At 39.9% G+C, this 15671-nt stretch overlaps 1 protein-coding gene across 9 annotated transcripts in view; it reads left to right on the forward strand.

The window, feature by feature from the left end:
- Window positions 1–1527: 1527 nt before the first annotated feature.
- sox6 (SRY-box transcription factor 6) overlaps window positions 1528–15671 on the forward strand; it is a 135135-nt gene continuing 120991 nt past the window's right edge. For 3 of the 9 annotated variants that reach the window (XM_078247834.1, XM_078247862.1, XM_078247879.1), the window contains exon 1: window positions 1529–1900. The gene's annotated coding sequence lies outside the window, so the exon portion shown is untranslated. Of the gene's footprint in view, window positions 1901–2239; window positions 2307–4198; window positions 4303–15671 lie in introns of those variants that run through there. The other 6 variants (XM_078247842.1, XM_078247886.1, XM_078247870.1 and 3 more) reach the window with 3 other exon arrangements.

Genomic DNA, 15671 nt, shown 5'->3' on the forward strand with positions numbered 1-15671 from the left:
CCATGATAGTCTGCTGTTGTGATTCTTCTGGCATGTTGAATAGCGGAGTCATTGAGGGTGAGTGCTGAAGCCTGATGTGTATTGGTGCGTGTCACAAAAGGCTGCTGCTGATTTATATACAACTTTTCCGTCAGTTGTCTCGTTCTTGTCTTTCTATTCTGGCTCTGCTCTGATTTGTGCACGCTCCTATTGTAATTGATTTTGTGTGGTTGACATCTGTGGGCCTCATCGAAGCTCAGCTGATAATTTCAATATGCTCATTTAATACAGAGTGCCGCATGTAAAAGCTTCTGTTTTGGCGAATGATCTCAACCTGTGGGTTTCCTGGGTCAGCAGCTGGACCTTTACTTTAATTTGAGATGTCAAACGGCTTGTTTCGGATCTGTTTTAAATCATAATACAGGATATATTGAAATGAATGCAATCGCTCTAACTTAATATTAACTGAATATGCGTACCGATGCAACACATAGATTATTTTAGTTATATCTTCTGTGTTAAAACCCATATTGTATTTTATACAGAAATTAAGAAATAAAATGGATCAGTCCATGAAAGTTAAAAGTTAAATGTGATGCCGGAAAACAGCATTTTCTTTCGTGCCATTGCCCATATTTGTTTTATATAATTACACACTAGTCATTTTTATTTATTAATCATCTAAATTGTATGATTCTCAAAATTGACCATGTCATGAGGATACGTCTTTAATTTTTGACATTTTCTTTGGATAATAATGTATTTATCTAATGATAAATATTCGGCGTGAAAATAAATCTAAAATGCTCTGCATGACGAGATGGATGTAGCCTATATGTTGGACGTCCTTTTTACAGTATAATCTGTCAAAACAATTATTTAAAATTCTAGTAAAGCTGAGGTGCATAATGTGTCTTCCAGTCCATGCAATTTGGAAATATCTGAAGAGCGAGCTGGAGACATCTGGGTAGTGTGTAAATCAAAATTCCTTGTTTCATATGATCATTAAAAACGTCACAAGAAAGAGTCAGTATACCTTAGGTGCTGATTAATCTATGAAAATAAATACGGTTTTATCACACAAGTCTTAACTAGTCCCTGAACTCCTCTTCCAGGGTTCCTGTCACCTGCTCTCGTTATCTCATATCAGTTGAATCTATTTTCCTCTAAAGAAACGACGATTTTAAGACACTTTGATTGAAGTTGAAGAGGTCAGTGCGTTTGTTGAGCCCTAACAAAATGAAATAAAAAGTGTCACTATGTCACTCACAATGTTGCATCAGAAAGGGAAAAGTCATCCTTAACTTTTCAGTCGCTGCGCCTGTAAGTTATGTTCATTTAAGTAAGCTTATTAAACTGACTAAACTGCGGGAAGTTACTACCATCCTCCCTGTCTCACTTTTATTTTGCCACAAATCTCTCTCTCTCTCTCTCTCTCTCTCTCTCTCTCTCTCTCTCTCTCTCTCTCTCTCTCGCATCTCTTATGTGGGAGGAGGAGGACGAGGAGGAGGAGGAGGAGGAGGGGGGAGTCCTGCCTCTTTGCCTTCCTCAGATCAATGCCCTGGCCACTCACTTTCTGATGTTGCACGACGGGAAATGCTTTGAATACTTGCGACATGGCTGCGCGCATTGATTGCCAAGATTGACAGCAGCTCTAACCATCGTATTCTCTTGTCTGAGTGTGAGAGTGAGGGAGATAAAGAACAGATAGGCGCCCAACAAAAGGTACTTGTAGTTTTGGACAGCTGAACTTCACAGAGAGTAGTGTACGGGATCCCCTCATATGGCCCCGTGTGAGCAGACTCAAGTTTTCGCTCAACAGATAGCTCAGTGATCATTTTCTACAAAGTGTAGCCTAGTCTAGTAGTTTACGCACGGGAAAGGACGCATAACTATCTTCTTCACGGCTCAGATCATCAAGGTAAACAAGACGTTTGCTGTACTTTTCAACATGCTTTCTGTTGTCCTGATATATTCACCTTGTGTTTTATTGCTGATTCCTAAAAGTCGAGCGCGCTGTCAATGAACTGTTTCGATACAGTGCGCTCATTTCGCTTTGAAACCATTTTTATAAAGTTATTTATGTGTTATGCTTACACTGGTTTGTACATTTTCTAACGGGGAGAATGACTGTCAAACTTTCATTATTGCGATTATTTTATGCGTCGCTTTCACCAAAACAATCGGAGTAGCCTACACGCGAGACGAGTGGCGCGTTGCTGGCTCGGAGGCGCTCGGGTTCACAACAGAATCGGCGAATCCGCATCTACAACAACATCTAACTTTATCAGAACTAAACTCGGAGACAACCTGAACCATCTTTGAAGGTTTGAAATCACAGTTTTTTTTTTCTTTGTTTATTTCAGCAGCGTGAAGCCGTGCGAGCGGACACAGGCTGTTCAGTGTCAACTGCTGCGTGAACACCGACCCGGACTGCTGTCGCCGATAACGTGTTCACTAAACGCGATTAACAAGCGGCGATTCTTACTTAACTGTTAAATATGTAAAGGTTGACAGCGCTTTAGTGTTTGTGTTTACATGTCCCGTAACTTTCTTATGCTGGTGGCAGTTTCACTTTTGTCCACAAAGCGGTAGCCTACTATTCATTGACAATGGCGTGTGCCCTGGTAGGTTAACTCTCTCTGCATGTGATGTGGACAAGTTTATTTGAAGCTTATGTCTCCTTATACCTTTATACATTCCCGGGCTCTTTAATCCAAACTGCCTCTCACCCGTAGACTTTTGTCTGATTTTTAAATGTTAAAAAAAACAAAACAGTTTCTGGCCCCCGTGTAGCCTGGGAATTTGTTCTTCCTTAACTTTCTCGGGAGTTCAGGGGAATTGACCTCTAAAGAATGCATAAGCCATAAATTAAGTTCAACAATCGCCATTTAGAGAAGATGTACTTGAACAGACAGTTTTCCATTTAAGCCGAAGTCTCGTAAGCTCGGCGCTCCGGGTTTGAACAGACAGAGGTTCTCTTGTTAAAAGTGCAAATGTACTTAATAAGGATTAATTGTTTCCTTATATTTGGACGTATTAGACATTAAGACAATTCCGAAAATTAATCAGCATGGCCTTTAAATAGAATAATTATTGTTCGGATATTTTTAAAAGCAAAATATAAACTTTGTTCTCTTTTTTTGAGTGTTAGGAAATCACTTTTTTTTTAAAAATATATTGTCCATTAGAAAATATTCAACTTGTACAAACTTAAATAATTTCCATGTGTATCATGAATTTGAGATGAAGTGAAATATCAGTGGCTGAGCATGATACTGGCAGCGCGGAGATGGCCCATCAGAAATTAGACACTCTGTGTCCATGTGCAAAAAAACGAGCCTTCTAGAGCGACTGCGGGAATTTTGATAACATTTTAGAATCAGCTGTGACAACACATTGAACTTTCTTTAATTCAATTTTGCAGTTGTGTCTTTCTTCTACTTTTTAAACACTTCGCACGTGCGTTTTGTGACCACACAAATAACACACCTGTGGCTAATTATTGAAAACGATCTCTTCTTAATGCTCCTCAAACCCATTCTCGGCTGATTCTCGCAGGAAAGTTTTTATCGTTGCGCTTTTTTGTATTGAACAGTTTCTTTTTCTGTAGCTGTGAACGCAGGTTTCCTCATAAGGTAAGGCGATTCTGGAGACCAAATGCAAGTCTAAATGGCACATTTATAATTAGACTGCCCATTCAGCACATTGTCCTGATTGCTATACAGGGACACTCGGCTCTGTCTCTATAAGAGTTTGTCTCTGACGGCTTGTGCAGCTCAGCGTGTCGCTCACTAAAAGAGTAAGAGGGGAAAGAGTGAAAAGCGGCATTAGAGCCCTTTGATGTCACACAAGCGCACTTGGCTCTTATTTAACATATCTCACTTATCAGAAACTATACCGGCATCTTAATGAATCACCTTCTACCTTTCTACACTCGTTTGCAGTTGTTACACACAACTTAAATGTGCATTTTAATAATGGGAGAAAAGTTAAGTGTTACTATAATTTTGGCAATGTTATCCCTTTAAATAATTCCTGCTGTTTTATCAGACAGACGCGCTTTTATTTCGCAGTGATTGTCGCTGATTTAAACATTAATCAGCAACTAAAGACTGGCATTTTGTTGGTATGCGAGGCTTAACAGAATTAAAGGGCAATAATATAATATTTATAATATTTCATACTGACTGGCCTTGCATATTTTTGTATTTTTAAGGACTAATCTGCGGGTGGATCTTGAGCTTTTTGCAAGACTGAGAAGGGCAGCATTTCCAACCTGGACTCAGCATAAGATATAGACTCGCTGACGCTGATGTGCCAGTAAGTTCAAAGATTCTTAGGACTTTCATTTTGGCAAGAAGGGAGAAGCCACCTGGCTCACTTGTCTAAACACATCCTGCACTCTGTCCAAGTCCAATGTCTCCCGTGTTGCAAGAGCAACTTTTCTGCTGAGAACCTTTTTTTTCATCATCATACATTGCGATTGGAGCCTTTTTTATTATTTGTTTTAATGAGCGGAAGGGAAATGTTGTGGATGAGCCCATCTTAAAAAATGTTTAGACTCAGTGCCATCAACTAAATTGACCTCTAGCTCTTTTTGTAACTGTCCTCATCATCTAAACGTAGGGGTTGTTTAAACTAAGCTCTTGTGCCAGCAATTAGTGGGATCAAAGAAAAGGCAGGAGAGAAAGGCAAAGAAGTGGGGAGGGATGGAGAGGAAGACAGAAGAGGGGGGGGGATTCAGAAAGAAATGTGTTTTATGTGATATTGTTTAAATATTGTTTTCTATATCTTACCTTGTATATGTGCACATTGATTATTTATTATGCTTTTGGTTGATCTGCTATTTAAACAGAAGGTGAATCTGATCATTTCCAGTTAACAGCAGATGTTTTCTACTGGGAATTTTATTACAACTGACTAGAAAAAAAGTACCTTTATCAGTGTGCTTGCAGATCTATATGAGTAATTGAAACGTGTTACTTCATTTCACTGCTATAAATCAAATATTATGTCTCTATAACGCCACACAGAGATGTGAAATGAAAGTGCTACTTTCTGTAGGTTTCTTTCCAACGGTTTTACACTGCCAAACAGAATTCTTTGGAATTACAACCAATTCCAACTCATAATAAGATGATTTCACAGACATCATTTTGCAATGGTATTATGAATAATAGTGACGTGTTGTCAGTTGCAGAAAGAGCGATGTCTCAAATAATATTAACAATATGTGTAATACTGTATGTAGATTATTTCATACACAGTTCTGAAGAGAAGGGACCTAGATATTTAAAATTCTTGTAAAACTGTCATTGTTTTAGTGTGTGTGTGTGTGTGTGTGTGTGCACCCGTGCCTTGGCATGTGTGCATGCATGAGTGATACTTTCCCTCTCTCATATTTTGCAAGAGAATGTCTTCAGTCTTCACACGGATAAACACTACTGTTCATTTTGATTTGAAACGTCAAAATCCAAAAGCCACTCTCCAGATGCCATTTAGACTGCATAACTTAGTCCTTATCTTTCCATATATACAGTGTTCTGCAGAAAGACAGCTACTTTGTTCCAAGTGAGAGGACTCTGCTGGGATGCGGGCAGGGAGAGCAAAGCTATAGAGGGAGGGGGCAGCTGGGGGGTGCACAGGTACAAGTCTCCCTCTCTTCGTGGTTAGTAATCTCTTAGTGGAGGGAGCGGCTGAGACCTGATGATAAACAAGATGAGAAGAGGTAAACAACAGCAGGCCTGGTAAAGGTAGAGGAGGGGGGCAGCAGAAGGGTGGAGGACCGCAGGAGATAATAAATGTGGCAGCACATGTTGTGACATCTGTCATTCTAAGTGTTATCTAATTTGCTGTAGAATATTTCAACAATGATCAAAACTGATGGGAACATGCCACGGCAGTTGTTTTTTTGTAATTCATCCCCTTCAACAAGAAGTTTGTGACAAGTTAGTAACATATCACTCCTGTCATGATGCTTAATTTTCCTTCGCGCGACGCTGTGATTAGGCGTTGCACAGTATGTATATTGAATGCATGCATGCCTCCTCCATACAACAGTGTGTGTTTGGTAGGGTAGATCAGGTTTTCACACTTCAGGGCTTAAAGAAAGCCATGTACGATATACATGTGTTCTGTTTGGATGAAGTATGAATAGTGGCTTTTTCTCAGTTTGCACCGTTGTCACTTCTCGTTGGAGAAGTAGTGATGAAATCAGTGGTCAAGTGAGTCACCAAGAGCAGACAGTGGGGCATCTCCGTCACATAGTCACCATCTTACATGAAAAGCTGAGAGGAAGGGGAGCCAGACACATTCAGTGTAATACACCAATAATACACAAGCTGTATGAAAAAGAATCTCAAACATTTACATTTTGAATTTCATCCAAGATTAAACTTGAGTACATGGTATTTTGTATTCAGAAACAAATAGAACCTATATGTGCCAGCACTTAGGCCTACTGAATATCAACAAGGGCAGGGGCAGTTTTTCCTGCTCTATTAGATCTCTGTGTCTCTCTGGCTGCTGTAAGTGAACAGTATTGCTGTCATTAAAGGATTACACATGAAAAAAAAATCTAAATATATGTATCGTCACAGGAACTGCATAATTGCACAAGTAACCTAAGTGGCCCATTTTGATCTGTATCATTCACTCTCCCACCAAAAATGTTTTTCTCAAAATAATTGGACATTTTCTTTTAGTCCATAGCATAGTTGTGCATAATTAACTCTGACTTCAAAATGCAACAGTCTAGGCTATGGTAAGTAGCCTGTGTTGATTTTTCAAATCACACATTAATATGTAGAATTAATTGGCCGGGCTTTGGCGGCCGCTCACTTCTGACACAGGTCTGGGACTGTAATCAGGTGGAGGAATTAGTCGGACTCATTGTTTTTTATGAATCAGCTGAAGATTTGTACAGTGGCTGTATGAAGATGGTTGCCTTTATTTCCATATCAAAGAGGCACACAGTGCAGCCGGGCAGTAATTAAAATGTGGTGGATTTTAGAGTCCCTGCACATGTACACACACAGACACATGCGCACACACACACACACACACACACACACACACACACACACACATGTTCTCTCTCCCACACACACACACACACACACACACACACACACACACACACACACACACACACACACACAGAGCATATGGACCAAGGCTGAGAATTGTCAGGTTGTGTGAAATAAGTGCAGGTGGTTTAAAACTGAATTTTAAACAAACACTCATGTTGATCCATGTTCCTTTTGCAGACATTTGAGAACAGAATACAAAACCATTTTTTGTGGCAACCATTTTGTTAGCTACAGTTTGAGAGAGCTGTGCATTAATTATTATTTTCACTCACTGCAGCTTTCACTGACCTCATTCACACTAACCTTCAATTTAAGACAAATTATGCTTATTTATCAATCTATAAACTTTTCATAGACAAATATACAGTCTACATATGTTGCATAAGTGACCTTGCTGCTGAATGCTGGAGTTATTTAGAAAAAATAAAAAGGAAGAGGAAGAAGCTGTGATCTTTTGCCCCTAATGATTTCTGTCCTACTAGAATTGAAGAAGCTCTGAAGACCTGAGATTGTGTCTTGTGAGTGAACAAGGGAAAAGAGATTAGTGTAATGTGGGCTGTTGCGCTGCTCTGACACAAAAGCGTCACAACAAGCCTTTTCCTTGTGATCCCCCCCCCATTGTGCTTGGATCAGATCCTCCCATGGGCAAGCCACTGCCATGGAGGAAGCGTTAAAGGACTCTGAAAATATCACTTGAGCCAACACGGGCAGCTGTGACACTAAAAATTTTCATGTTTTATGTGAAAAAAGGCCTTAAAAACCTCATCCTCTCATATGGGTAGAAGTAGCCCAGTTATGGCCTGGGGCACATACCGTATTTGAATTTCCTATTTGTTATGAAGGCAGTAGCTATTTTTGTATCCATGTTACACAGGTCTCCACTGTCTGTAAAAGCTGAACAATTAGACATTATCCAGTTGGTGGAGTTTGACAGCCGGCTTGGTATCTGCCAGCGTGATCTGACATGAGATGTAAAGTATGCTCCATAGTTTTGACTAAGCCAGCCATTCTGGCTTCTTTACTCTGCGATCCAGCATTTAGGAGGCTGGGAGCCGTTTTGTTGGCACACTACTGTTTTCAGATCAGATTGGCAACTTTATTTCTGCGTGCATATTTGTGTGTGTTTGCTCGTACATAGTGTGTATTTGTGCATGTGTTGAAACCTCCTGAAAGATGTGTTATTATGAAAACATTACACAGTATGGTGTTGTCTTTAGCATGCACTGAAGGGACATGGCCATGATGAGCTATTTTACCATAACGTGGCACTTCGATCCGTGACAAAGAAGGCTGGTCCAGATATTTGGCTTCTCCAGTTTGATTGACAAGTGAGTATAAATACTATCAAACTCTTTGAGTCACTCCTCTCTGCCAGGCGGCTGAGGGCCATTAGGACCAAAACCTCACGCCACAAGAACAGTTTTTTCCCATCCGCCACTAGCTTTATCAACAAGGCCCAGAACCCACCCTGACACTCTCCACACCCCACCTCTGGCTCTACATGCCACTGTACTTACTCTGCTGTACTGCTCTTTCTAGTTTTATTTTTAATACATACTGTGTATATATATTTATACATATATTGTTTATATTCTAATACTTGATTTTCTTAACCTTCTTCTATTTAGAGAATGTGTGACATGCACCTACAACACCAAAACAAATTCTTTGTTTGTGTAAAAAACGTACTTGGCAATAAAGCTTTTTCTGATTCTGATTGTAATTCTGATACCAAAGATTTGACTTCATCAAGAAAACCTTCACCATGTAATTGCATAAATGCAAGAATGGCCTGAGATACCATAATTGGCATATTTACACTAATTCCAAATGTTGATTAAAACCTTAGTTCAGCTTTAACTTGTGGATTTCATTACATTGTTGAAGACAGGCCAAAAAAACGCTGTCTTTGCTGCCGCCGAATTTCACGCTCTCCAGATAGTGTGTGTCAGCCCTCTTGGATGAAAACAAATACCGATCAACCACTTGCATCATGGAGCAGCTATTGTGACATCTAAAACAGGCGGGGAAGTTATGGAAAAGAGAGGATGTATTGGGCCAGAAATCAGATTTCCAATAGTTTTTTCTGTGGAAATGCTAATGTTTGCTGCCAAAAATAAATCAAAGTGACAAAGAGAGGGTGGGGGAATAGATGGAAAGGTTCTTGTGGCTGAAGTTTTGATGAAGTTAACCATAGCGTCTCTTCTTGCCTAGGTCTTTTGTTTCCTTTCTGAATAATTTCTTTTTACTGCGACTTGGATGTGTTACAGTGCTTTGCCCTTAATGTGCATTATGAGAAAATGGCTTCAGCAGACCTGACCACAAGCTTTCTCTCTCTCTCTCTCTCTCTCTCTCTCTCTCTCTCTCTCTCTCTCTCTCTGAGTAAAGGGAGGGGGTGTTTAGACCCTGTTGGTGAAAAGATGGGTAAAGAGCAGATTTTCTGAGACTAAAGTCTCTGCACAAATAAAGATGTTAGTGTTCATGTTCCCTCAGACCCGTCTAATGATGTGTAAGTGGATCAAACTCAGTCTCCTTTAGTCTAAAATGATTTTTTTTTCTTCTCCTGACTAGCACATAGTGATTTTTTTCATGGGGAAAATCTTGTATTTTCAAAGGGGTTGATATTTATTGTACTTACTCAGTGGAAATATATTATATGCAGTAGTAGCATCGAAGCAGTGGCTGACTTTCCCTTTCATTTGTTTCCAAATGGCACATTTTCCTACCCTCACCAGTGCTGGTGCATTGTGAGTACTGGAGCAACTTTATCTATCACTCTGCCTGCTTGTACCATAATATAACCATAACCATAACAGAGGCACTGATGTTGGAAAATATGAACTTTCAGCTTAAACCAAATTTGAATTAACAGTCATCCGCTCGTTCTTTAAGGCTCAGTGAATTAACACACGTGCTTTAGAAACAACCGTTGAAGACAGTGGAAACATTTTGCAGAGTCTGAAGCTGCACTTAAGAAACCTCTGGTTGGCTCAACAGCACATTTATAAGCAAAGTGCAGCTACAGCGAGGAAAGCCCAGAAAGCCTGACTTGGAGCTCAAAGAATAAAGCCAAAGAAAGAACCGTCTGTGATAATCACTTTCTTGAATAGGACATAAAAAGAGAAATCTGCTGAAATGATAGAGAAAGCCTGTGGTTTGGCCCATGCAGTAAATTTCCCATGAGTCTCTTTGACAATCTGAGGGGATAGCCACTCTGGCACACGCCACACGCCCACAACACACACACACACACACACACACACAGAGTGCGGTTTCTGCCAGGCAGTATGGGTGTGCAGTATGGGAGGAGGCTTGTCCGAGGGAGGATGATTGACAGGAGGTGGGTGAGGACTAGACTGAGGGGGACCAGAGGAAGATGGGAGGGGTCGTCCTGTCTGAGGAACAGTAACACTTGTTCTTTTTTCCACTGGACACGACGGTCTGTAAAATCTACAGAAACTTTGTTTACCGTAAAAGAGTGGAATGACATCGTGGAACATGTATTAATGACCAAAAATGTTTAGATTTAGAAAAAGATGGATCTTTTGCTTTTGCTGGAATATTATACGACCACAACTAATGACCCTGCAGACTGCATACAAATATATACAAATGACCTCAAAACCTTCCCTCCTACAATTTTGTTCATATGCAGCTAATTTGCAATAGCGATTTACGTTCACTGTCGAGGCTTGTTCGCAGAGTTACGTTCTTATACTGCAGTGTAAAGTCACAGGGAGGAGGCCAGGCCCGGTTTTGGATCCCATCACAGTTGACTCTTTGAATGTTTCTTGATGTTGCTGCCAACCTTAACGAAGTGTTTTAGTTTCCCAACCTTAACCATAATGCATTTACCATGACCACAGTGATTCCCCAACTCTAACTAAATGCTTTGAGTTGCCTAAACAAAAATCATAAATGTAATTATGCTTTAGTTGCAAAGAGTGGGTATTGTGGCAAAGACAATTGACAATAAATTATTTGCAGCAACAGTTAATATAAAAATGTATGTTAATGAAAAACTGAAACTTCCCAAAAAAGATTGAATTAAAAACAATAATGAATATAACTTCAATCTGACGGCCTTACATTTCCTCAAACGTATTACTAATTGCAAATGATATGCATATGAACATAAGCTGTAGAAGACACCATCCTAGTCAGATGGTTGCTCATACATATGCACGTGCAGCAGGGCTATGGTTACGTTTTTTGTGATAGCAAGGAGAAAGGCTTTATGTCTTTGGTTAGGGGTGGGGTTGAGGGTAAACTGGGGAGGTACAATGTTCCTCCTCATCCTGAGCAAAGCTAAATTTATTGGTTACCATCTGCAGGGTGGAGGAGTTTGGGTTGTGGCCAGGCCAAAGAAAGGCTTCTAATTAAACAGTCATCATTATCAACTTGTGGTCAGTGATCATCATCCCCAACACTGGTTCTCCAAGATGAACATGGAATCATTGAGGCTTTCCCTGAAGCTCATGCTGGACTGAACTAAAATAGAAGAAGAAGAAACAGAAGAGAAAAGTGCTAGCAATTTTTTTTCTTCTCTTGGCAGAACAGGCAGCATGAGGCCCTGTGCCATATCCACTCAGGTTTAAACAATTACCTGACATCAGAGAATGCAGTAGTGCTGGCACAACCATCATGCTTCTGACTGCTGTACTTCAGGCCACGGTTTCAGACATGGCCAAGTGTCACATGCAAGCGGAGCTTTCGATAATTTCAATTAGTGTAAGAGGGTGTGCCTGCAGTATCTGTATCACTGCTGCTGGAGGAGCTTTGCTTTGAGGTTGACAGCCCCTTAATATAGTATTTCTTGGTTTGATGTGTGAGTGACATAGAGGCACTCCAAGAGGTCGGCAAAATGGTTTATTAGGACCTAATTAGAGCCCTGTGATTAAAGGGGAAGTGACTGTGATTAGGAGACCTGCAGATGATGTGGAAACATGGATGAATATTCAGAGGAGAAATAGCACAGTATGCATGAGCCTGTGTGTGTTTTGCTCTAGAGTCCGGGCTTCCTCGGAGCAGTCGCGTTATGATATCGTCTTTACAGCAGATCTACAGCAGAGGAGCTTTAGAACTTAAGCTATTAGGCAGAAGATACACAAACGAATATGCTGCTACAGCTGATGTTTTTTGTGAGTATATGTGCACTTGCTTCATGTAGGAATTCAAACATTTGATGAACAGCTCTTGTACCCCAAACATAATGATAATAATATGAATATGAATATTCATATTATTATTATTAATAATAATAATAATAATAATAATAATAATAATAATAATAATAAATGAAGATGACCACCTCAGTTGTTTATGGTCTCTGTCCGGCATGTAAGGGTAACGCTTCAGACTTTCACAGCCAATTGAACATGAAACCATGAGGAATGTTTTGCAAAGCCAGGTCTACTTTGGGAAGCTTAGGGCACCAGCACAGAATCACACATTCTTGTGAACTTCAGAGGGTTTAATCAAAGAGATAAATTGTCTTATTATTATTAGTCTTCATGAATGGAAAGATTAGCATTGGACTTTCATTCTTTTTGCCTCACAAACCTCTAACTTTTTCAGATATGTGATAGCAACTGCCATTAGAAATCATTTATGGGAGTGTTCTGAGGGCCGGAGATTGTCAGCCAGGCCTTGCGATTTTACAATTTCACAACTGACTTCCTCCTTAAAATGACACAGGCTTACCTGCCTATTACTCCCTTTGATTTCTACAGTACATGCTTTTGCGCTCTGAGAGGTATTTATAATAAGCTTAAACTCCACTGGCTTCATTGCTAAGGGTGCTTATCTCTCGGCTATTCAAGAGAAAGAAGGGTAATATTTTTTCCAATTTCAACATTTTACTGTTAGGCCACAGTCTGCCCAAAACCACGTTTAGGGGGCCGTTTGGAATTGCAGACATGCACACGTATATGGACACATACAGGCACACATGCACCGACACAAGCACATGTACGTACACACACACACACACACACACACACACACACACACACACACCCCCCCCATGGCAGTTCTTTGAAAATATTATTTTGCCATTTAAACATTGAAATAGTACAGCTGTGATTTTTTTTTTTTTAGCTGGATGGAAGTCACATATTTCAGCACATTTATTTATATGTTTTATTCAGTGTACATTTTAACTGACATGTCTAAAGGTTGTAGGAACCAGTCAGTTAGTTTTATTTAAAAGGCTGCAGGGCTCATTCAATTGAAATTTACGTCTGTTATATTCAGAGAAAAATAATCCTGAAAAGTGTTTTTCTTTTATTACATAGATCATACTTACCTTGCAGCACTTACTGCATGTTTGGACACGCAATATAATCTATTTACATTTTCATTTTGTCCCAATGGAATGTTCACAGCATACTCAGCTTTAAAATATATACTCATATGTAATGTAAGATATACTTGAAAACTAGTTTGCGGTGAGTGGTAGTGGCCATGCAGGGCCTTCTTTCTTTTGCTTGGAGCAATGTCAGTTTTTCTTGTAGAATAATGAAAAGCATATGTTGGGCAAGTGAAGAAAACACAGTGATCTTTCATGTCACCCACCTGTCGTGTTTTCAGCACAGTTAACCTAATGTAACTATTTTCTAAACAGCCACACTAGCCTCTTTCTCCTGCTCTTCTACTGCGTTTTCTTCTTCACTATTTTTTTCATGCTCTGCAAAGACACCTGAAGGTTATTGGTCTAACACTAATAGTAACATATAGAAGCCAGCTAAACAATTAAAGGACCAAACTAAACCTTAATGACTAGAATTTAAATACACATAATCTGTAGGTGCAAAGTGTTTGTTTGAACTACATCTTTCTCCAGCAGTTAACAGTGCGAAGTAGGTTTGTACTCTGAGTCTAAGTGCTCCCCAGCGCTCTGCCTGCTGAGTTTCTCAGTTTTACCGTTGCTTGTGCCATTCTGTAATGGGCTCCCAGGACATGATGGGAATATAATAACTGCTTGACAATGTTTTCCTTACCCCCCTCATTCTCCAGTAAATGTAAAATGTGCCCAGAAACATGGCATATATGGCACAGGTTGTGATGTCAGTTGTTATTGCTGGATATGCGAACCAGTAAATTTTGGATTATTTTCCACAATCTGCTGTGCAGAGTGCATTATGTCACAAAGGCCACATTGTAGCTAGCTGGGTGTAGAGCAGTGTTGTCTCTCTCTGTCTCTCTCTCTTTCCCTTGTTCTGTGCGTTGCTCAGCCACCTTATGTGCCTCCAGTCCAAACTGAAGCCTTACTTTATGCACATTTTCTTCCCTTGTGCTGCAAATCAATGGACAATGAGCCTATAGGATACCTTACATGATGGGGTAAAATCATGCATTAAAAAGTGTGCAGATGTATACGGCCATGAACCGTATCCAGACTCAAGTCCCCCCCATTTTCGTTATTTGCAAAATCTCTGTGGGTATCTTAGTGGTATTATAATATTAAGGCTGTATTTTTTTTAATTATGGGGTGTTCATACATTCAAACCGATAGAGTAAGTCTGTGAAATGTGAGTTTAAATGATGAGAGTAATTAACCAAGTGATGATAGATATTTTTTCATTCCTTTGCTGTACAATTGGGACTCCAACGCTGCTTTTGTTCATTGCTGTATGGAATGGAAGAGCTTCCTGTATTTCCGCTAATTAAATTTGCCACTAACATAAGCTGGCAGGAACCTCTTACCTTGTTTGACTTATTTATTGCCTGACTGGAGAGGTAATTTGACCTTTTATTTGAAAGGCGCTTTTTGTTAATACAGAAAAGGAGTGTTCAACTCAATTATACTAGTGATCAGTTGCTCAAACACTACATTTGTTTCCTCCTGAGGGGGGGGGGGCAAGCCATTTGAGCGTCTTGTCCCTTACTCCTGGCCCTTCCACCTCTACAGGGCAACAAGGGGGGAGAAGTAAATTAGGAAGAGAGAGAGAAATGGGGATGGGGCGGGAGAGAGAGAGAGAGAGAGAGAGAGAGAGAGAGAGAGAGAGAGAGAGAGAGAGAGAGAGAGAGAGAGAGAGAGAGAGAGAGACCTACAGTTCCTGCCATGTCACTGGAGATTTGTGTCCTCCTTTTAAATCATTTCCCTCTTAAGAAGATTAAGAAGGCAGAAATATTCTCAAACTGATCATTTTCCCTCCCCCTAAATGGACTCATTTGCATTTGCAAACGCTGTTATTAATTGTGGGTTTCAAAAAAAAGACAAATGACCTCTGCAACTGTAAATAAAAAAATAAAAAACAGAGGTTATATTGTTAATTGTTAAAATGGCTGTACAGGGGCCAGTGGAGCCGAAACAAAGCATATGCCCTCATCGGTATTAGATTTACACCATGGCCACATGCACTACAGTACAGGCTTAGTTTTTTATTTATTTATATGACCGTTAAATCTTAGTTAAGATTTCGTCAAATTTTTTTTAAAGTAAATTGAGTTGTCCTGTGTGCTCTGTTTTAATCAGTCATTAAATTGGTATAGTATTTCATCAGAGAAAAAAGACTACAAATTGGATCACTTATTTGTCAACTTTTTAGCAGGGTGCATAGAAACATGCAGTGAAATGCTGTACAGTACAGTGTT

The sequence above is a fragment of the Sander vitreus genome, chromosome 1 (genome assembly GCF_031162955.1).
Source record: "Sander vitreus isolate 19-12246 chromosome 1, sanVit1, whole genome shotgun sequence".
Lineage (NCBI taxonomy): Eukaryota > Metazoa > Chordata > Actinopteri > Perciformes > Percidae > Sander > Sander vitreus.